The 20,616-nt window shown below is 43.3% G+C and overlaps 2 long non-coding RNA genes across 2 annotated transcripts in view; both read left to right on the top strand.

Annotated features, from left to right (window-relative positions):
- LOC114019526 overlaps window positions 1-20,616 on the top strand; it is a 784,643-nt gene that overhangs the window by 715,488 nt on the left and 48,539 nt on the right. The window lies entirely within an intron of this gene.
- On the top strand, window positions 4,368-16,841 carry LOC122464526. Its single transcript, XR_006288646.1, has 3 exons — window positions 4,368-4,380; window positions 4,977-4,978; window positions 16,704-16,841. It is a non-coding gene; the product is annotated as an uncharacterized LOC122464526 (long non-coding RNA).

The raw sequence follows: 20,616 nt of genomic DNA, 5'->3' as shown, positions 1-20,616 counted from the left end.
ATAGGTCAGCTGTGCTGTGGTCAGGCTCAGGCCATCCTCTGCCTTCAGGCATTCAGCAGCAAGTGTGTGCATGCGGGTCATTTCTGCAGTTGAATGTGCTCCTCTAGCTTGCCCTGAGCCACTCTGTTTCCATCTGACCTGAGCAGGCAGGGGCTTTTATTTGGCTCAGTTTGGGGTGGACACAGCAAGGGTCTCACAGAGAAGCTAGTGGATATGATCACACAGAGCTGGATGCACTGTGGATTCCTGGGAAAGTCTTTCCAGTCCTTCTATGGGCCACAGCACCCATTATAGCCTCAGCAATTCACGTTCTTGGGTCAGTTGCTGATAGCTTTATTCTTACAGTGAAATGTAGCTGTCGTTGCAGGTCATGATCCTGCCATGATCTGCTGGATAACTTGGGCTATGTTTCCCTGATGCAGACCAAGTCAGGCTATTTTGATGGAGATACTATGGAGGATAATGACTTCTTGGCCACTAATTTTGCATTGATCAGCAGGAGCATAAGGACCTCATATTTGCCTTCTACTGTATGCTTGCACGAAGAGAATTGTGCATCGTTACATTTGATTGGCTGCATATGCCCAAAGATCTGCTTTCTGGGTGCTGGTTTGCAGATCCAGTGGGTGTTTGTTCCAGATAAGACTTGAACTGCGTAGGAGAAATGTCCTGTGTTAGTTGTGGTTATTGGTGAAGATCTAAGGGGTGATTGACAGGCCTTGGCACTGTGGAAGGGGCAAATATCCACTGCAGGGCAATGAAAAATAAGGTTGCAAGATGGAGTCATTCATAAATATCCTTTTATGATAGGTATTAAGCTGCATGGATCTTACGTACCAAGGGGCAACGAAGAAAAGTTTTTGGTTGGGAGTGAGCAGGGGAAGACAGTCATTTCAGGGTTACAGTTTCAAAGCAGCAGAGGAAGGGCCCTGTTCTGTTTCCTGCTGGGAGGAGGGTGGTCAGTGTTTCCTTACATGAGTACGTCTCATTGGTGGTGAAGAGTGAAGTCCACTCTGCTAAAGAGCCACCTCTGCAGATGATATGCAGGACTCATGAAAGCAAGGGACAAATTCTTTGAATCACTCCATCTATTCTCCCATCTCAGCTCTGTGAAAGAGCTTCAGTACTTTACAGCTCCATGAGGATGTTTTCCTACTAATATACCTCCTATGTTATTATACAGCAGGACAATAGGATTTCTTGCCACTGCTCCTTGTGGACAAGCTCCTGTTGGCATGGAATAGAGCCCCTTTCTGAAGTTTTGTTTTTTCATTGCTGTCCACTGGCCTTGATATAACTAACATAAGGTGAGTAGCCTTATGAACTAAGAACCTCCCTTCACCTCTTCTCATGAGAAAAGGGCTCTCATTAAATGGCAGTGTAAATGAGAGGGAATGGCTTATTGACTCACACAGCAAAATCTTTCATCACAAGAGTGAGATAGGGTATTTTTAAAAAGCTGCCTTTAAAATGAGCGAGCCTTACTCAAGGTAAGTGAGAGTTGTCAGGTTTGGTCCTGGTCCTGTGCTATATGGGTTTTTTTCTATGCAGGGACATTCTTTCTGTGCAGATTTTCCATGCTCCAGTTAAAAGCCTTTTTTTCTTCTTGCACATACTGTAAATAGACACATTTTCTTTTACGTGTCAGGGTGAATCGCAGTTGCAAGGAAAATTCTGCTTTACATGCACAATAGGAGAAATTGGCTTAAGCACCATATTTTTCAGGAATGTGTTTCAGGGAGTGGACATGTAGGAATGATGACCTTTCCCCCATGTAGCTTTATCAATATTATCAGCAACAAATATTATCAACAAAAAGTTGCCATGGTGGAGAAGGAAGGAGATCGGAATCTCAAATGTATCATCAGCATCACGGCACATCCCAAATGCAGTCTCTTCGCAAATCAAACGCCACCTGGATCAATCTCTAATCAAATGGAGGGTATGAATGAAAAGTTTACGAGCTGTGAGAATGAGCCACAAAGTTTGGTTTAGCCTATTGTAGAGGCCTGCCATGAAGTGCAAACCAGGACCTGAACTGCCTCAATGTTTGGGAGTATTTACGTCTCGTTTCTTGGTTCAGTCCTGTCAGTAATTTAGCATTATCGGCATTACTCTGCAGCCCATGACTTGCACATTAGAGAGGCACAGCTGAAGAGAAGGGAGAAAGGAAGGAAGTCTGTTCTACTGATCTTGGTGGCCTCTGGGAGCCAAAATGGTCCCAAATATCCCTTGGAGTAGGCTGCTCTAAGTTGCACCAGTTGGAGCAGTCCTGATCTGGCAGTTGTTGCCCCTGACTTGGCCCCGACATGGAATTGGGAAGCAGGTGACATAGTACTGGTTATAGTGGGTTTACATCATTCAAAGATTCTTCCAAGTCACCTGTCCCTTTAGGGAAATTTTCTATCTCCTTGGGATTTATTATCAATTTAGTACTTGCATTGTGGTAGTGCCTTTGTATTGGGTAGCGGTCCAAATCAGGATCCAGACCCATTGTGCTAGGTACTATACAGATATAAAAAAAAAAAGATGGGTGTTACTAAAAAAGAGCTGAGAAAGCAGTTGGCACTGGGGCCAAATATCTGCCATAGACCTTAAGTTTTGTATTACAAAAATTGGTTTTCTATGAAAATTACAAATGAAATCAATGTTTCCATTATCAGTTCCTTTAAAAGGTTTATATATGTCAGACAAAATTTCTCTAGGTGAACAATAGAAATAAATTTGATTTATTTGACTATTATTGAGGAAGAAACAGAACTGTTTGCTTTTTTCCTATTTATTTTTTAAATAGTTTTGTTATTGCTAACTGAGAGCCAGATTCTGGTACCATTACTTGCCTCATTCTTTGAGCAGCCCCATTATTGATTTCAATGGGGTTGCAAGAAGAGTAAAGTACAACCCAGAGTTTAGAAAGTGAGCAGTTCATTGGCATTATCTTAGTCTTGTGAAATAAATGTAAAATTGCTATGATACAAAGTGGCTTCATGCAAAAAAATAAAAATAAACAAACACCAAAACCTCTGCACAGGATGGAAAACTCACATTTTGTCTCTTCTAATAGTTTAAGTAACATATATTCAAAAATTTCTCTTTTAAGGAGATCACAGTTCACTAGGTTCACAAATATTCTGGAGGCATGTACTTGTGCAACCCAAAAAAGGTCAGTGTTACTCCTTTAAGAATTTTTTAGTGTTTTGTTCCTTTAAGAAATGTAACCTTACTAACTGGAAGAATTTTAACAAGATTGACTCTAGTGAGAGGTAAAAGTGTTCAATACCTCCTGTGAGTGAGCCCTCTGTGAGGAAGTGGCGAACTGGTGTGAAAGATGTCTTACAGTTTCTGGCCATTAGAGAAATTACTAGTTAGTGCCGAATGTGATCCTAAACCTGCTGTGAGTAAAAGCATTTCCTTGTTGACCATCTAGTTTTATTTACCATGTGCATGCACACACGCACACTTCAGGTTCACTTTGGATTTGATGATGTCCCTACTGAAGTCAATGGCAAAATTCCCACTGAGTTTGATGGCAGCAGGATCGGGTGTTTATTCAACATTCAAAACTGATGCCACACCTCACTTCAGCACATGTCTAATCATACTGACAGGAAACAAGAAACCGCACGAGGCCTCCTCCTAAGGTCCTGTCCCAAAGTATCAATGTGTGCAATGTTATTAACTAGTTAGGGAACATCTAACAATTATACTTTATAACTCAGTCTGTCTTAGAATATGTTTTTACTCACATACCAGGAAGGAATTAAAGTGCTGAAGGTACTGGGAATTCACGCAGGAAGGCAAGTGATCTACTCTGTGTCTGAGGTAGCACAAGGACCACCGGAGCCTGTAAGAACACCCAAGTAGAGACATAGGATCATATATTCGGGATCAGAGCCAAATCAAATGTTTCTTTTCCAGAATATCATGAATATCAGTAATATTTGTGTTCAGGAAAAAGAATTGGAATGGATTCTGTTTCTCACTGATTCACTAGGAGAGACTTTGGGCTGAATATGCTGATTCATGCTTATCCACTAGAGCTGTGCCTGATTTTACACTGATTAAGCAGCACTAAGGTGTACTAATCAGTGCATTTCACGCTCTCTACCCAAAGGTGTTTCAGTCACTGCTGAGTACGTTTTCCTCCTGAACACACAGGCAGAGAGAGAAGAATCCCCCAAACTCATTCTACTGGGAGGAGAAAGAAGCAAATGCTTCTGTAATGTTTTGTATCATTGTTAAACATGTGACAAGGACACACTTCGCTGATAAAATGGCTTTTCTAGCCAGTTGTTCATTCTGTTACATCTCCTGTCACAAAACGAGTGCATAGTTGTGACACAATTCACAGTGACAGAATTACAAAACAGTTACAAATCAGTAATAAAAGTGATTGCAACCACATTCACATCCAGCCATTCGATATGATATGGTCACTTGGTATTTAACAAAAGGCTTCAACAACTATCATCCTGTTTGGCATGTTCAGGAGGATAGTACACAATATTAAAAACTCTGCCTTCTCCATTTCAGGTGAAGTAACTGTTGTGATAGTTGTATCTTCTGATGTATACTAAACGGGATACTGCAGTACCTCAGTCACTGCTGAAAGTCATAATTTGAATTTTTAGTACCACCCACTGTGTTAGCATTCAGCAATAAGAATGGCTTATGAGACTTGTTACAGTAATGCATTTCTTTGCCTTGCAACCTAACTTGCCATGAATCCAACCCATGTACTTCGGGTACTGTTGAGGAAAGCAGTGAGCAGAGATGTCATTAGGTATACTCCAGTACTCAAGTAAGCTAATGATAGTAAAAATCCCCATCAGATATCGCTTAGTGCAGTATGTGTTTCATGGCTTGGACTGCTTTTTCCTTTGTGGATATAGAGCCAGGCATTTAAAACAACATGACTGTGGCAAAACTGACGATTTACTTTGCATATGATCAGCTCATCTAACATAGAGGCAAAGCTGTAGGGGTAAGTATAGATCCAAGAATTCCAATCTGAACTTCTTTCCCCATAAAATTCAAAGAGGTTTGGAATTGAGATTTCAGTTTTGGGGCTCATTTCTAATTAAAAGTAGATAACTAAAGACTAGGAGCAGAGTGTTGTGTCCTGTACTGGTACATGTTATAGACTGAAAGAAGAAAAAAAATCTGTTATTATCTTTTGATATATCTATCACTTCATATTGTATCACTGTGGTACTCTTAATAGCGGTAATAAGACTGAAAACAGGGAATCACTTCTGTAACAATAAAACAAATGGTACTAAGCAACAGACAGAGGGAAGGATGACATTTTAAGCCAACACTGTGCCATGAGTAGAAATACTGTGCACCATGAGGAAACTGCATACAAAGCTGTATCAATCAGAAGAGGAATAAACACAGTAATGACAAGAAGGGCCAAGGCCCACCAGCTCCTTCACTACCTGAAATCACAGGAGATGCATTGTGTGATCCTAAGGGACTATCCTTGTTCAGTTCTCCAGAGAAAGGCAACACCCTACATCACAAGGTCTGTCTCAGTTTGCTGTGGGAGAAAATTCCTTTCTGACTCTAACTGTGGCAGTTAATTTAACCTTGTGCACTCTTGAGCAAGAATTAGTTAAAGCATTTCATCTTACATCAGGCCCATAGGCCCATCTAATCCCATATCTGGCCTCCTGGTCCTGATATTCAAAATGTACAAATTGTGGACTTTAATAAAGTCCACAAAGTCAACTCTCGTAAAGCTAATTTCCTTCATAAAAGGATATTAGCCCATTGCAGCTTTCTAAATGAATGTACATTAAATACAGTTGCTATAATGGCTTTTTAATGTTCTACACTTTGCATAGTTTTGTTGCTGTTCATGTTGCATCATTACAAACACTGGTATCATTTTGCAGATAGCTTTAGCTGCTGTAATAATGCGATTACCTTATTAGTGGGTTGTTTGTATTTTTCTTTTATAGCACATTGTTTCTTGTGACTCTTCAGCCACTGCTAGCATCATTTCACTGCAGCCGCCAGTCTTGTAATGCAAAGGGTTGACAACGCCAAAAAAAAAAAAGCTATATCTTCACATGCTGACAAACCATCTACAGAATCATTTATAAACCTCTGTAGGGAATAAAGATTCACAAGCTTGAAACCGAATGCTGAGTCAAAGACAGGATGTAAATTCCTTCTAGGTTTTTGTTTCTGATGAGACTAAAATCAGATTACTGCTAATGGAATTTCCTTCAGAAAAGATATGTACTTTCACGCGTCCTTCCTTTAGCAATTCAAATTATTTGAACTGGATTAGTTCCAGGTAATTCACCTGACATACTGTCTGAACTCTAGAATAACTTTCCAACAAAAGAGAAAGGATACGTGCTTCAAAATCTGCCTATCAATACATTTAGGCTGGCAAAACCTAAACAAGAATAACTTGCACTTCCCTACCTTTTTATTCTTTCCTGACTACGTATCTTCTGTTTCAGTTACTTGTCTTTTTTCTCTGTTTTCCAAAATCTCCTTTTCCCATACTCACCATTCTTCTTTGAGTACGGCCCCTATGGTGCATCTTTGAATGGAGATTTTCAGTAGAAGTGTCTGTTTGGCCTGTGCATGCGCTCCGGGCATCCACATGCCCAGTTCCAAAGAGATATAGGGCTGGATGGTTGAATTGCCCTCAGTTCCTTCTCAACCACCCTACTGGCAGAGACAGAGCATCTAGCGTGTCTGCAATAACATATCCTTACAGTTCTTAGTTTAGAAATAGTTTTGTTTAGTTCAAGTTTACTTAGCTTTATAGCTTTTTTTAGTGTTTTGAGGTGGGGTTCCATTTAATACCCTTCCTCCCCTTCCTCTCTCCCGCCCCCTCCCCCCCCCCCCGCCTGCCTGAAGAGCTCTTCTTGGGGATTGTCATTGCCAGGGCATGCCAGGATTCAAGCGCTGCCTCTTCTAGTGACAGGTACTTTTGGGGCCTTTGCTGTTTGGGAGACACCCACATACCTTTGAAGTGGAGGATCTGCATCTCTTTTAAAAGCAGTACACTCATACATTGGGGTCCGTACACTTAGTGACTCACACAATTCCATATTCTGGTCACTGAGATCCTCATGGAAGAAGAGCATGGAAGGTACCAACAGGACTCTGAAAAGGAGCAGTTCTAGTTCTCCTAACAGACAGCTTCCTTTGAAGAGAAACCAGTCACCTCAGAGACTGATTGCTTTGGAGACTTCACATCCCATGAGGCATACTGCTGAGGCTCTCATACCAGGAGTTCTTTGAAGACTTCTAGTTCTTCAAAAAGTCATGGTGCCAGACATACTTTGGGAACTAAATTGACTCAGGTACTGCCTAAATAGTACCATCACTCAGAGACCTCAAACAAGGAGGTCAGTGCTGCCTGCTGACTCTTTGGTGAAGGTACCAAACTCGTATCCCAGAAGTCATCAACGTCCTCAGTACTAGCATGATCCAAGAGACATGTACTATTCAGCACTCCCAGTATGGATGCCATCTTCTAAAATGGAACCACCAGCAAAGTCAGGTCTCTTGGTCCTCATCATACTCCTGTATATCTGATACCACAGGAATTTAGATACTCCAGAGACTTGTCTATTTCAGATGAGCTGGAGTCTATTGTTAATAGGTACTGAACAACTATCTGTACCAAGAACTACTGGGTCACTGAGGCCTTTTCTTTCTCCAATACCTCCTAACTCTCTTGTACAAACTGCACCAGGCAGACAGAAATCTTTCCACTGCCTGTCCCTGGCTACGTTGAGCATCATTTTAGTACTATCTTATCTTGATTATACTGAGATCTTAGTACAGGGATCTCCTGTCTACCATCAAAGAGACATCTCCCTGACAACCATCCTTGAGAGGGAAATTCCAAAGGAAAAACAATTTTGTGCCTTTTCTTACTGGGTGACTGTAGAAGGGTGGTCATCCGCTCTGGCCTTAAAGGGCTTAAAACAGCCCAGGAGAGGGCCGTGGCTGGGAGCAAGCAGTTCCCAGGTTGATTGGGGGCAGGAGGTTCAGCTGAGGCCATGCCCCAATCAGGGCTCAGCTGGCCCTTATAAGAGGGCAGTGGGCCAGGAGCAGACAGAGTCTCCTCTAGCTGTTGAGAGAGACGGGCCTGGCTGCTGGGGAGCGTACCAGAGTACCTGAGGTGAAGCAGAGCTGGGGAAGGCCAGAGGAGCTGGGAGGCTCCGGACTGGAAAAGCCCCTGGCTACAGGCCTGGCAGATGGCCTAAGACAGGGTACTGGGGTTGCAACAGGGGAGCCCAAGGGTAGGTGGAGGCAGCAGGTCCAAACCCCCCTTGCCTATGATGATTGGCTTATACACACTGCAGTCGGCCCCAGTGAAAGGGGACTAGATGGTGACTGGCAGTAGCCCAGAGGCTGAGGCAAGGTGGGGATAGAGAGTGGGGAGGGGAGACCCAGATCTGTAGGGTATTGCCTGGAGGGGCAGCACCCCAGGTAAAAGGGCACCGGGGTCCGGGAGGGACATGGAGGCCAGCGACAGCGAGACACCGGCAGAGGGTGCTCTGGAGCTGGTAAAAAGAGCTAATTCCTGGATGACCAGCAGGAGGCACCGCTGGGTGAGTCTGCGCCCCGTTACAGTAACCAATACTGGATGACCCCTCCTCTCCTTTATGGTCCACCTTAGTGGCCATCCTGGGACCAGTAAGTTGCCCATCGCCGGCAGTCCTCAAGACCTCTTAGCTTCTGTCAAGGAGATCACTGGCAGAGGCACTCTCCTGCTCCATCACTGCCTCCACAACAGCCCAGCTGAAGGGGAGGCTTCTGAGGGGCAACAGACTAGAGCTGACAAGGAGGTGACACTGCAAATTAATATTTCATCATCGTCACCAGATAATATTTCATCATCGTCACTGTAATGTCTCCTACCTTCTCTTTCTCGCAATTTCAAGCAGTTTCAGGAATTGATTGAACGTATTGCTGACTCATTACAGATTCCGTTAGAGGAGGTCCAGGAATCACAACATAAGCCTTTGGACATTTTACATACTACAGTCTCTGCTCAAATAGCTCTGTCAGTGAATGGAGCCTTACTGGATCCTGCAAAGACCATTTGGCAAACTCCTGCCCACACGCTGCCTACTTGCAAATGGGCTGATATGAAATACTGTGTTCCAGCTGAAAATCTGGAATTTTTGTTCTTCCACCCTCCACCAAATTCTTTAGTTGTGGAAGCTGTCAACGCACATGGAAGACAATATCATATGTAGTCTACATCGTACGATAAAGACAAAAAGCAACTCAACCTATTTGGATATAAGAACTACCCTTTAGTGACCCTGCAATTTCAGACAGCAAATTCCCAAGTCCTAGTGGCAAAGTACAACATCAATTATGACAAATTCAACAATTTTATCGAACAACTTCCTGTGTAACATTGTTAGCTGTCATAGCCAACAATCAGCTCCTTGCAAGAATTTCTCTGCAAGCCTCCCTAGATGCAGCCGACACTGCAGTCTGCTCCGTCTCTACCATTGTAGTCATCCATAGAACGTCTTGTCTACAGCTGTCTGGTTTTCCTAAGGAGGTCCAAAATATCATTGAAGACCTCCCTTTTGATGGACTTACTTTATTCTGAGTCCACAGATGAAAGACACAAGATATGGATATAAACTGGCCATCAGGAAGCCTTCCAAGGGAAGCAGTGGGAGCAAAAGACCTATCTGGCTTCAAGATTAAACTCGATAAGTTTATGGAGGAGATGGTATGATGGGATAACATGATTTTGGCAATTAAGTGATCTTTAACTATTCATGGTAAATAGGCCCAATGACCTGTGATGGGATGTTAGATGGGGTGGGATCTGAGTTACTACAGAGAATTCTTTCCTGGGTATCTGGCTGGTGAATCTTGCTCACATGCTCAGGGTTCAGCTGATGGCCATATCTGGAGTCAGGAAGGAATTTTCCTCCAGGGCAGATTGGAAGAGGCCCTGGGGTTTTTTTGCCTTCCTCTGTAGCATGAGGCACGGGTCACTTGCTGGAGGATTCTCTGTACCTTGATGTCTTTAAACCATGATTTGAGGACTTCAATAGCTCAGACATAAGTGAGAGGTTTATTGCAGGAGTGGATGGGTGAGATTCTGTGGCCTGAATTTTGCAGGTCAGACTAGATGATCATAATGGTCCCTTCTGACCTTAATATCTATGAATCTTTGAAACATTCCAGGGCCACACTCAGGTCCTTCAGCACACACCCACATCTGAAAACAAAAGAAAATTTAGCAAGTCACAAGTGACACAGAGGTCTCACCCAGTTCAGTTCTCCAGTTACCATAGGCCTCCTGAACCATCTTCAAGAGGAAGAAATTTCACCCTTAATGTCTCCAGTGACAGTTTTCACCTTTTTACTCTTCCCCATCCTCTGTTCTTCATTATCTGTTGGAATTTAAAAAAATCAGGTCTTACCATGGAGTCTGTCAAGGTTCACTTGGTGACTATCACAGCCTTTCATTCATCCATAAAAGGATTCTCAGTGTTTGCCTGCCCCATGATTCATCAAAAGGTTGATGATTTTTTTTTCTCATAGATTAGTCAGCCCTCCCCTGGTTGGGATTTAAACCCGGTCCTTAATTATCTTATGAAGCTTCCCTCTGAATGACTGATTACCTGTTCTCTACTTCACCTGTCTATGAAGACAGCTTTCTCGGTGACCATCAGCTCTGCCCGAAGAGTCAGAGAAATGAGTGCTTTAATGGCAGAGCCTCCCTTTACACTGCTTTTCACGGAAAAAGTTTCTGTAAAACCGCACTGTAAGTTTCTAATTGAAGTATCTTCTGAATTCCATAATAACCAGGTTACTTATCTTCTGGATTTTTTCCTGAAGCAAACTAGGACAGGGAGAAGGCTGCCCTCCAAATCTTGGATGTCAGAAGAGCATTAGCCTTCTACTGGGACAGAACCAAACCATGTAGAAAGTCTCCCAGGCTGTTTGTTACATTTGCAGACAGATCCAAAGGATCTGCAATTTTCACTCAAAGATTCTCAAACCAGACCCCTGAGTGTATTTCTCTTGTTATGAGGCTGCCAACAGTCAAACTCCTAGAGTACTAGCCCATTCTGTAAGGTCTCAGTCTATTTCTACAGAATTATTGTAAGATGTTTCTTTTGTTGAAATTTGAAAAGCTGCAACCTGGCTCTCGTACGTACTTCTTCCAAAGACTATGTCTTGGTTCATGCTTCCAGATCATATGCTGCTGCTGTCAATGCAGTTTTGTCTTCTGGGGAGATTGCTCGGCAGTCACCTGAACTGGAGCCCACATAGGGACACTACTCCACGAAGAAGGAGGGGTTACTCCCCTTGTGCAGGAACTGGAGTTTTTTGAGATGTGTGTCCTATGGATGCTCCGCTACCCACCCTTCTTTCCCTCTGCTTTGGAGTCTCACGGGATTTTGTGGTGAAGAAGGAACTGAGAGCGGTTCCCCCTCACAGCTCTATATATCCTCAATACAGTTCACGAGGATATCTGCTCATAGGTATATGGGGTGCACTCCTTATTGGCCCCATGATTTTGTGAAACAAATCAAAACTGGCACAATTTGGCTTTTTTGTGCCAAGTTGTGGCTTTAAAAAGTTTGTTTTTTGCCAGATGCAAATGTTTAACCCCAACTCCCCCCAAAAAACAAACAAAACCCTGCTCTTTTGCTTAATGAAATCAAAAGTAAATCTTAAAGAAAATTGCATCCTAGTGGAATGAGGAGGACAGCTGAGACTCAGTGCACTAGTTCTGCACTCACATATTACTGTGTGGATGTTTATGAAAGAGAAATATCTTAAAAAAAAAAAAGATGGGAGTGGGGATCACACAAAAGAAATAGGAAAAAATAGTAATTAAACAAAAGTATTTTAGTTTTGGGTGGGGGGGGGGGGAATAGTGGTTATCACTGAGGAATCTAAGGAGACCAAAAAAAAAAAAATCCAAGAAAACATGTCATTGGTTAGGTCTGTGGAAAATGAATCACCAGTGCAGTGTTAGCAGTGGAGCCCATGGCATCTCACCACCTCTCCAAGTGGCCTCATGTAGATGTTGAAGAGGGCTTTTGCGGAAGATAACAGTTCCAGCTCACCACCACTCTGTGTCCTCTTGAGAATGAGTGACTGGACTTGGAGCTACTGTAACTCTGGGCCATTTACTCCAGCCATGCCCTGTAAGTAGGTCACCAGCACCTCTTGTAACCTGTGTTGAAAGAGAGTGGAGAGAGTTGAGTGGCATGAGCATTGGATATGGTCTCTATCCATTGCCATGTGGTGATCATTGTTTAGTGCTAACAGAACTATAGCTGTACTGTTCATGCATCTGAAGCCAGGATATTGGCAGATGTCACATGTTGCTCTACCTGAGATGGTGAGGTGGTTAATGTGATCTAGTATAGCGATTTCCTCCTCAGCAAGTTCTGCTTGTATTGGGCTTCTGTCTTGTGTGAAGTAGGTAAGTAGTAAGAGATCTCTTTTCAGCTGTTTCTAGTTGGGTGTAGTGTTTGGATTATACAGCTGGGGTTGTTTAGCTGGTTTGCCATGCACAATAGCTCTCTCTGTTGTGATTTATGAGCTGTGATGGTGGAGGATGAAAAGCGTCTCTTTTTGCTTCTTTTATTGCAGTGGCATATTCCTCTGGGAGATCTTTGCAGTGCTGGTGGATGGTTTCAGAGTTGGTTTCTGCCACCAATGTTCTAACATTCTGCCTGTGTACTTCATCAGTGAGCCTGGATGATTTTTATTGTCATTGCAGGGAAAGGCATTGATGGTAGTGGTCATCAAGCGATTATTCTGTTCTTTCAGTTCATTTGCATCCCATGCTTGTAACTGCATATTTTGCTTTTCTAGAGCATGCTGGAGACTTAAAGCATTCAATAGTTTCAAAATGTGGATTGTCTTTGTAAATTTTCCCAGTGGAATGGAAGGAAGGCTGAGGTCTTCACTTGAATGGGGCAGTGGATGGACCAGTACAGTGGTATGTTGATTATGTCCTTTATTGTCCAATCCTTTGCTGAAGATCAGGGACAGTGGCAATGTTCCCCTAACTTTTTCCATCCATGTGCGGAATAAATTTTGTTATGTGCACCGAGGTATGTGCGGATGTGCGCCACCAGTAGAACCAAAAACCCTAGATATTACATATTTAAAAAGTTACCATAGGGACAATTACTCCAGCTAGGACAGGTTTGGCATTTTAGAACTCACCACTCAAAGAATTAAATTTAAGTGTAAGAGAAATAAAAATTATGAAATGCATAGACCAGTCAAAACACTAAAATAACACACTTTGAAAGAATAAAATGAAAGAATATATGTGCATTGTAGGAAGTACCAAGAAGTAACAACAACAGTAATACAAAAAGAAAAGGAGTACTTGTGGCACCTTAGAGACTAACCAATTTATTTGAGCATGAGCTTTCGTGAGCTACAGCTCACTTCATCGGATGCTGTAGCTCACGAAAGCTCATGCTCAAATAAATTGGTTAGTCTCTAAGGTGCCACAAGTACTCCTTTTCTTTTTGCGAATACAGACTAACACGGCTGTTACTCTGAAACAGTAATACAAGTATGTGTTGGGAGGTGATTGTGACACAGAGTGTGTGTGTGCGCGCGCGACACACACACACACACACACACACACTGTGTGAGCTGGCTGCTGGGGAAGTCTCAAACCGTGTGGGGTCTCTTTAAGAAAGGCACTCACTCACCATTCAGGCCACAGCAGCTCTGAGTCCTCCTGTGCCAGGCTGTCCCCTCTCCCCTGCTCTGTGGAGGTGGGTGGGGGGAGGGGGATACCCTGACATCAGCTCCCCCAACCCCTCACTCTGCACAGCTAGCAGGAGGATCCCAGGAACAGCTTCAAGACAGCAACATGGCTGCAAAGCAGTGGGGGGAGGGACACCGGAACGCACACTGCTGGATGTGCGCACTCTGCTAATCAACTGGGTGGCACTTGAATCTCTCCTGGGTGGCCGCTGCTTGCATGCAGCTTATAGGGAACACAGGACAGTGGGCATGTGGATGAGTGTGGGAGTCTAGAGATGACCCGTGATGGTGCTGGTCTTAGTAAAGCAACTGTCTGCATCACATGCATGCACACTGTAAATAGCACCTTTTTGATTGAATCTGTAGAGTGGATGCCTCTCACCTCTGCAAGGATAAGACACAGTAGTAGAGTACTGTAGGGTAGCTTGCACAGCTACTGCTGCTGTTTGGTGAACCTTTCCTTTTGCTAAACAGGAACCATGCCTGTTGCTAGACATGGACCACTCCGTTCACTTTTAAAAAACATAATACTACTGCAACTTTATAGAGGAAAAAGTACAGAATACTTAAATGTAAATTAAATGTTAATCAGAAAAAATAATTTTAATAGTGTACAAAATGAATCCAGCTCCTTTTAAGTTCGATTTAGGTTTTAGATATTAAGTCAGAATTATTTAAATTCTCAATATGTAGCCAAAATCAAAACCATATTATAAAATAATATTTTAATTTAACTCCTTAAAAGGAATGCTTTGGTGTACTCAACTGGCAGATAGATACAGTATCAGTACCCATATAACATGTCACTCTATTTGGATAGAAATTAACTTTTTAAAATCAATTAGAATGATAAATTGTTGATTTCCTTCTAAGAGAAGAGTGGGAAGGCGAACGCTTTTTGGTCAGGTACAATAGGAATATATTTGTTTTCAGTATAACTGAAAAAAATCAGTAAAAGCCTTAGGGTTTGTCTATATGGTGCATTAGTCCACACCGGGGTGTGTGTGTAAAGTCCAGTCTGCACCAGCATGTCACACATTAACTGGCCCAATGGACCCTGCTGGTGTGCACTCAAAGCTCCCTAGTGCATGTGGTACTGTTTGAAATGAGACTGTTAATGAACACTAGGGAACTTTTAGTGAGTGCCCGCAGGGTCCACCTGGGCCAGTTAGTGCACCAGATGCTGGTGTGGACTAGTATTTACACCCCACTGGTGTGCACTAATGCACCGTGTAGACAAGCCCTTTACTCTATTCAAACTAAATATCAAAGGTAGTTAGTCATTAGAGATGAACTAAGGAGGTGGTATTTGGATCTGGAGGATGTTTAGATTAGGGTTCAGGTTCTGGACTGAATCATGGCTAAAGTTTGGATATAGATTAGGGGGCACCAAATTCTTGCAAGGTGTTCTCATCAGACTTGGCTTCATGCAAACTGTTAAGTAGACAATAAGACCCATAGATTCATCAATTCCAAGGAGAGAAGAAACCATTGTGATCATCTAGTCTGACCTCTTATACAACACAGGCTATAGACCTTCCCCAAAATAATTCCTAGAGCAGATCTTTTAGAAAAAACATCCAAAGTCTTGATTTTAAAATTGTGAAACAAGGCTGTTTATCAGTTTATCCCAGTCCCAAAAGGAATGCCAATAATGTGAAGTAGAATGTCAGGCATTTTGCTCCACTCTTTCTTTATAGATCTTGAATATTTATGTAAACCACTGAATAGAATGCAAACAAAAGGGTGGATGGTTAGCATATTTTTGGAGCTACCATTTCCTTCTGAAGCATAGACCAAAGGTCAAAGCTGCCAATAGAAATCAGAAAACTGATGGGAAAATGGTTTTCTTTTTTGTATAGTTAACTTCATATAACACACTGCAAATGATGGGTAACTAGCCCAATTAAAACATGCTAATATAAAAAGCCTGCTTATTTTTGTTTTTACCGAAAGTGAGTGTACAGTAGGACAGTGGAGAAGTGAGTAGAAAATGAGCAAAACGAATAATTATTTTTCTTTTAGTTAGTTTTCTCATGGAAAATTATTATTTGCTTTCTTATTCATCGGGGAGACAATTGGATGGCTTGTCTTATGAAAACATAATTTTCATATTTTTGAGATTGAAGGATATGTGTGTGCCAAGGGGCTGAAAAATGGGTTTATTGTCTAGTGTAAATAACTTTCCAAAACTTTTGGGAGCATAGTATCCCTTGGGAATTGAAAAGACAGTCATTCCTGATTTTCATACTATTTCAAATCAATACATTCACAAACAAGTGTAAAATGAAATCAAGATGCACATAAGCCCTGATCCTATGGATTGATACACTTGCTTAACCTTACAGTGTGACCTAATGGATAGAGCATTGGACGGGGACTCAGGAGTCCTGAGTTTTATTCTTGGCTTTGGTTCTAGCCTTCCGGGTGACCTTGGCCAAGTTACTTCACCTCTCTGTGCCTCAGTTTCCCCATTTGTAAAATGAGGATAATGATACTGACCTTCTTTGCAAAGCACTTTGAGATCTACTGATGAAAAGTGCTATATAATATGTATTATGTGCATACTCCAATTGAAGTCAATGGGACTACTCACACTGGGTACGCCTACATGGCTGCTGGGAGACATGCTAGCTCTGCTTGAGCTAGTGTGCTAAATATAGCTGTCTGAAAACAAAAATACCCAGACTCCCTGTGTGCTAACCCCAGCTACCTGTTAGCGCGTGGCTCTCTACCCAAGCTGGGAAGCACACTCCCAGCTACAGTGTAAACAGACCCATTGTGTAATTTGGCCGAGACGGGGGCGACATCGCTTCACTGTGGTCCCGTGCCCGCAATGCCACGCGCCGCCTGGGGAAGCGCATCGGCTGCCGCTGGGAGTGGTGCGAGGAGCGCCAGGAGCTGGGAGTCCTGGTGCCGCAGATCAGGTCTGAGGACAACACCATCGTCACCCCGAGCGCCAGGGGCCTGCTGGAGAGGACCCTGAAGGCAGCCATCCACTCGCTGTACATAGAAGCCCTGAAGCGTAAGCCGGACCAGGGAAAAGCCTTTGAACTGACCAGCAAGTGGGATGCCAGCAACCACTTCCTCGCCGGGGCGGCTTCACCCGCTTCGCCGACTGGCGGTTCATCCACCGCGCCTGGCTCAACTGCGTCCCGCTCAACAGAGCCATCCGCCACGGGAACCGAGACAAGCGTTGCAGGAAGTGCGGCTACTCCAACGAGACCCTGCCCCACGTCCTGTGCAGCTGCAAGCCCCACTCCAGAGCCTGGCAGCTGCGCCACAAGGCCATCCAGAACCGCCTGGTGAAAGCCATCGCACCGCGCCTGGGGGAGGTTGCCGTGAACTGCGCCATCCCCGGTACCGACAGCCCGCTGCGACCTGACGTGGTAGTCACCGACGAGGCCCAGAAAAAGATCATCCTCGTCGACATCACGGTCCCCTTTGAGAACAGGACCCCGGCCTTCCGAGAAGCCCGAGCTCGGAAACTGGAAAAATATGCCCCTCTGGCCGACACCTTGAGAGTGAAGGGCTACGAGGTGCAACTGGACGCCCAGATCGTCGGAGCCCTGAGCGCTTGGGACCCCTGCAACGAGCGTGTGCTGCGGACCTGCGGGATCGGTAGACGCTACGCACGGCTCATGCGGCGCCTCATGGTCTCGGACACCATCCGATGGTCTAGGGACATCTACATCGAGCACATCACCAGCCACCGACAGTACCAGGAGGAGTGAGCCAGTACGACACTGTGCACCCACTGTGGGAAAGAGACTGAGAGGCTTTCCCCATTGGACCGTATGAACTGGAACCATAAACCCACTGAACTTTAAATCCCACCAAATGAGGGTAGACCCATCCCCACCATCGAACACTCACTATACTCCGCACCTGAACATAGCCGTTATGTGGATAACTTACCTCCATATCTCAGTGTCTGTACTCTGACCTGTTAAACTTTTACCCCCAGTCAGGGAGATGGCAGATTATTATGTAATTCTTACTCCACCAGCTCCTAAATTGAATTTCGCACCCCTTGATAATCTGTACCTTATCCCCTGACAACCAGAAACTTCTATGCTTGAACTCTGTACCGTTTCTTATTTCAACATTATCTTAATAAAATTATTAAGCCTGTGCTTAAATCTTTGCACAATAGGGTCACAGCAATTTAACTCGGCCCTTTCTGTTTTTCATAATAATATTCATTAAAAGTATGGTTAAGAAGCTCCTACGTCAGATGTCTTAGGAAATTATCCTAATATGTGATGTGTTCTTCCACTTCATGCAGTATTTGTGTGGCAAAACTATCTATGACGGCATGTCTATACGCACAGTGCTGCAGTGCTGCTCCTCTATTCCAGTGGGAGAGAGCTCTCCCGTCAGCATAATAAAACCACCTCCGCGAGTGGCAGAAGCTAAGTTGGCAGGAGAAGCTCTCCCGCCAACATAGCCCTGTGAACACAAGTGCTGACGTCAGTGTCACTTATGTCGCTCAGGGGGATGTTTTTTTCAAACCCTCCCCACCGAATGACATAAGTGATGCCAACATAAGCTGTAGTGTAGACATAGCCTGAAATAAAATGGGTCAGAGTCGCCAAACACTTGTACTTTGCATGTCTTAATCTAGCGTAAATGAGTGAAATGTAGGTGATAAACCCTACCAATTCTTCACTTCCTTACACTAGTGATAGCATTTCAGGCCTATTTAATACAAGTGCAAATGGCTATATAAGGGTGTAAGGAGAATCAGGCCCAGGCTCTAAAAAATATGTACATACCGTATGCATTTATGAACACCTAAAAAGCACATATACATCATATGAAAATGTTTGGTCATATAGCTTTTACTTTGGTGAAGCTCTGTTTTATGTAAAATATGTAGTAGATATGCAAATATGAGAGATACTGTAAGAATATAGACCCTGGTCCTGCAAAGCCTTATTCATATGCTTAGTTTTACACAGTGTGTATAGTGGGACTACTCACAGAACGTAAAGTTAAGCATGTAAGGATATTTCTCCACTGCAAGGAAAACCCCACGGCACTGAGTCTGAGGCCAGGTCAATTGACTTGGGGCTGCAGGGCTAAAAACGCAGTGTAGACATTCCCACTCAGGCTGGAGCCCAGGTTCTGAAACCTGGTGAGGGGGCTGGCTCTTGGATTCTGCGTTTCAGCACAAGTGGGAATGGCTATGCTGCATTTTTAGCCCTGCCGCCTAACCTCTGCAATCCCGAGTCAATTGACCTGGGCTCTGACACTTGGCACCACTGGTTTTTCTTTGCAGTGTAGACGTACCCTAAGTAAGCAAGCATGGCTTTACATGACTAAGGGTATAGTTAAGAATGTAGGATTCTTCAGAAATGGCCTAAATCATTTATAAGCATATACATATTATATTTTTTAAGTTGACTTAATATTTGCTCTGGTTCAAGTTAAAGTTGCCATGTACATTTTTATTTCATATTTTAATTGACATTTATATTGCATAGCATCTTGAGCTCTCAGCCAGGATTAATGATCAAATATTAGGTACAAAGAAATGTTCCGTTTTTTAAAAAGACTGTCAGCTGAGGATCTCCTGTGTTTTTAGTATATGCACTAAATGGGTCCCAGCTATCTTTACACACAGGTAGCAGATTTTTGTATTGGAATATCTGTTTTAGGCCCAATCTTTAGGTCTAGCTGAGCTGTACTTGGTTGCAGGATGCAGAGGCAAAGATTATTGCACATCACCAGTGTTGTACATCTTTGATCACAGGATGTCTTGGGAGCTGATTTATCCCCTGGTGCCATTTAGAGCAGCTTTAGGGTTGTTCAGAGTTACCCCAGCTGGGGATTAGCCAAAACACAGTGGCTCTCTGCCATGCCCTCTTCTCCCATGGCCATATTTGCACTTCATGCTCTCAGGCAGTGAGAGGTTGTGGAGTAGAGCCAACTGTGCTAGACCTATACCACCCAGAGATTTTCCCAAGCTAGGGGAATTCTCAACTGCCCAGTTAAGGCAGCTTTACAGCCATTTAGCAGCACTGGAGCAGCACAAAGAGCTATAACAGAGACCCTGTTTAGGGGACCCAAAGAAAATATGTTCCTAAGGGAAGTATCCTATTTTCAGTGTGTCATGGTATTGAGTGGGGAAGGCCTAAATTTGCAGAGCTTTGAGAAATCAGTACTGCATTTCCTATCAAGAGATGGGTTTTTCATTAAGTAGTCACATGATGAGGTGGTCACATGATCCTCAACCGCAATATGGGTACCTCCAAAATACATATGTTCTCAATGTCACATTGAAGAGCTACAAAGTAACATAATTCCCACTGAATACCAGTCCCAGAGGTAACACTTTCAGGAATGACAGTGGATATGTGGTTACACACCTACAAAGCACAAATGCTTTGGTGGCCAATATTTATAGAAAGGGTTTGGCAGGTACCCTCAATGTTTCGAGTACTTGTATCCACCTGATAGGGATACCTGAAAAGAATTTTCAACATCCTTAACTTCTGTGAGTATTAGAGAGGCACAAGATAGAGAGTGAATAATTTTATTTTCAGGATGACTTTGATTTTGCACTTGTTTAACAATTCATCTGGTTTACAATTCATACTAGCTCCTTTTGTTAGCTGGCAGGAAACATTTTCTTATGAAAATCAAATGAGGTGTTCAGGCAAGACAGCCTTCATTTGGTAGCCAATTCTGTAATACTTGTCAAAGAAACTGCTTCATTTTCCACAATACCTCAACCAACTTACTTACAGAAGGGCATTCTTCACCAAAGGTACTAGGGGCGAGGGACGGAAATCCCCACCTTAGTTTGATGTTCTGGGGATAATTATCTACTTT

This window comes from Chelonia mydas, chromosome 2 (genome assembly GCF_015237465.2).
Source record: "Chelonia mydas isolate rCheMyd1 chromosome 2, rCheMyd1.pri.v2, whole genome shotgun sequence".
Lineage (NCBI taxonomy): Eukaryota > Metazoa > Chordata > Testudines > Cheloniidae > Chelonia > Chelonia mydas.
This window is presented reverse-complemented; position numbering and strand designations above follow the sequence as displayed.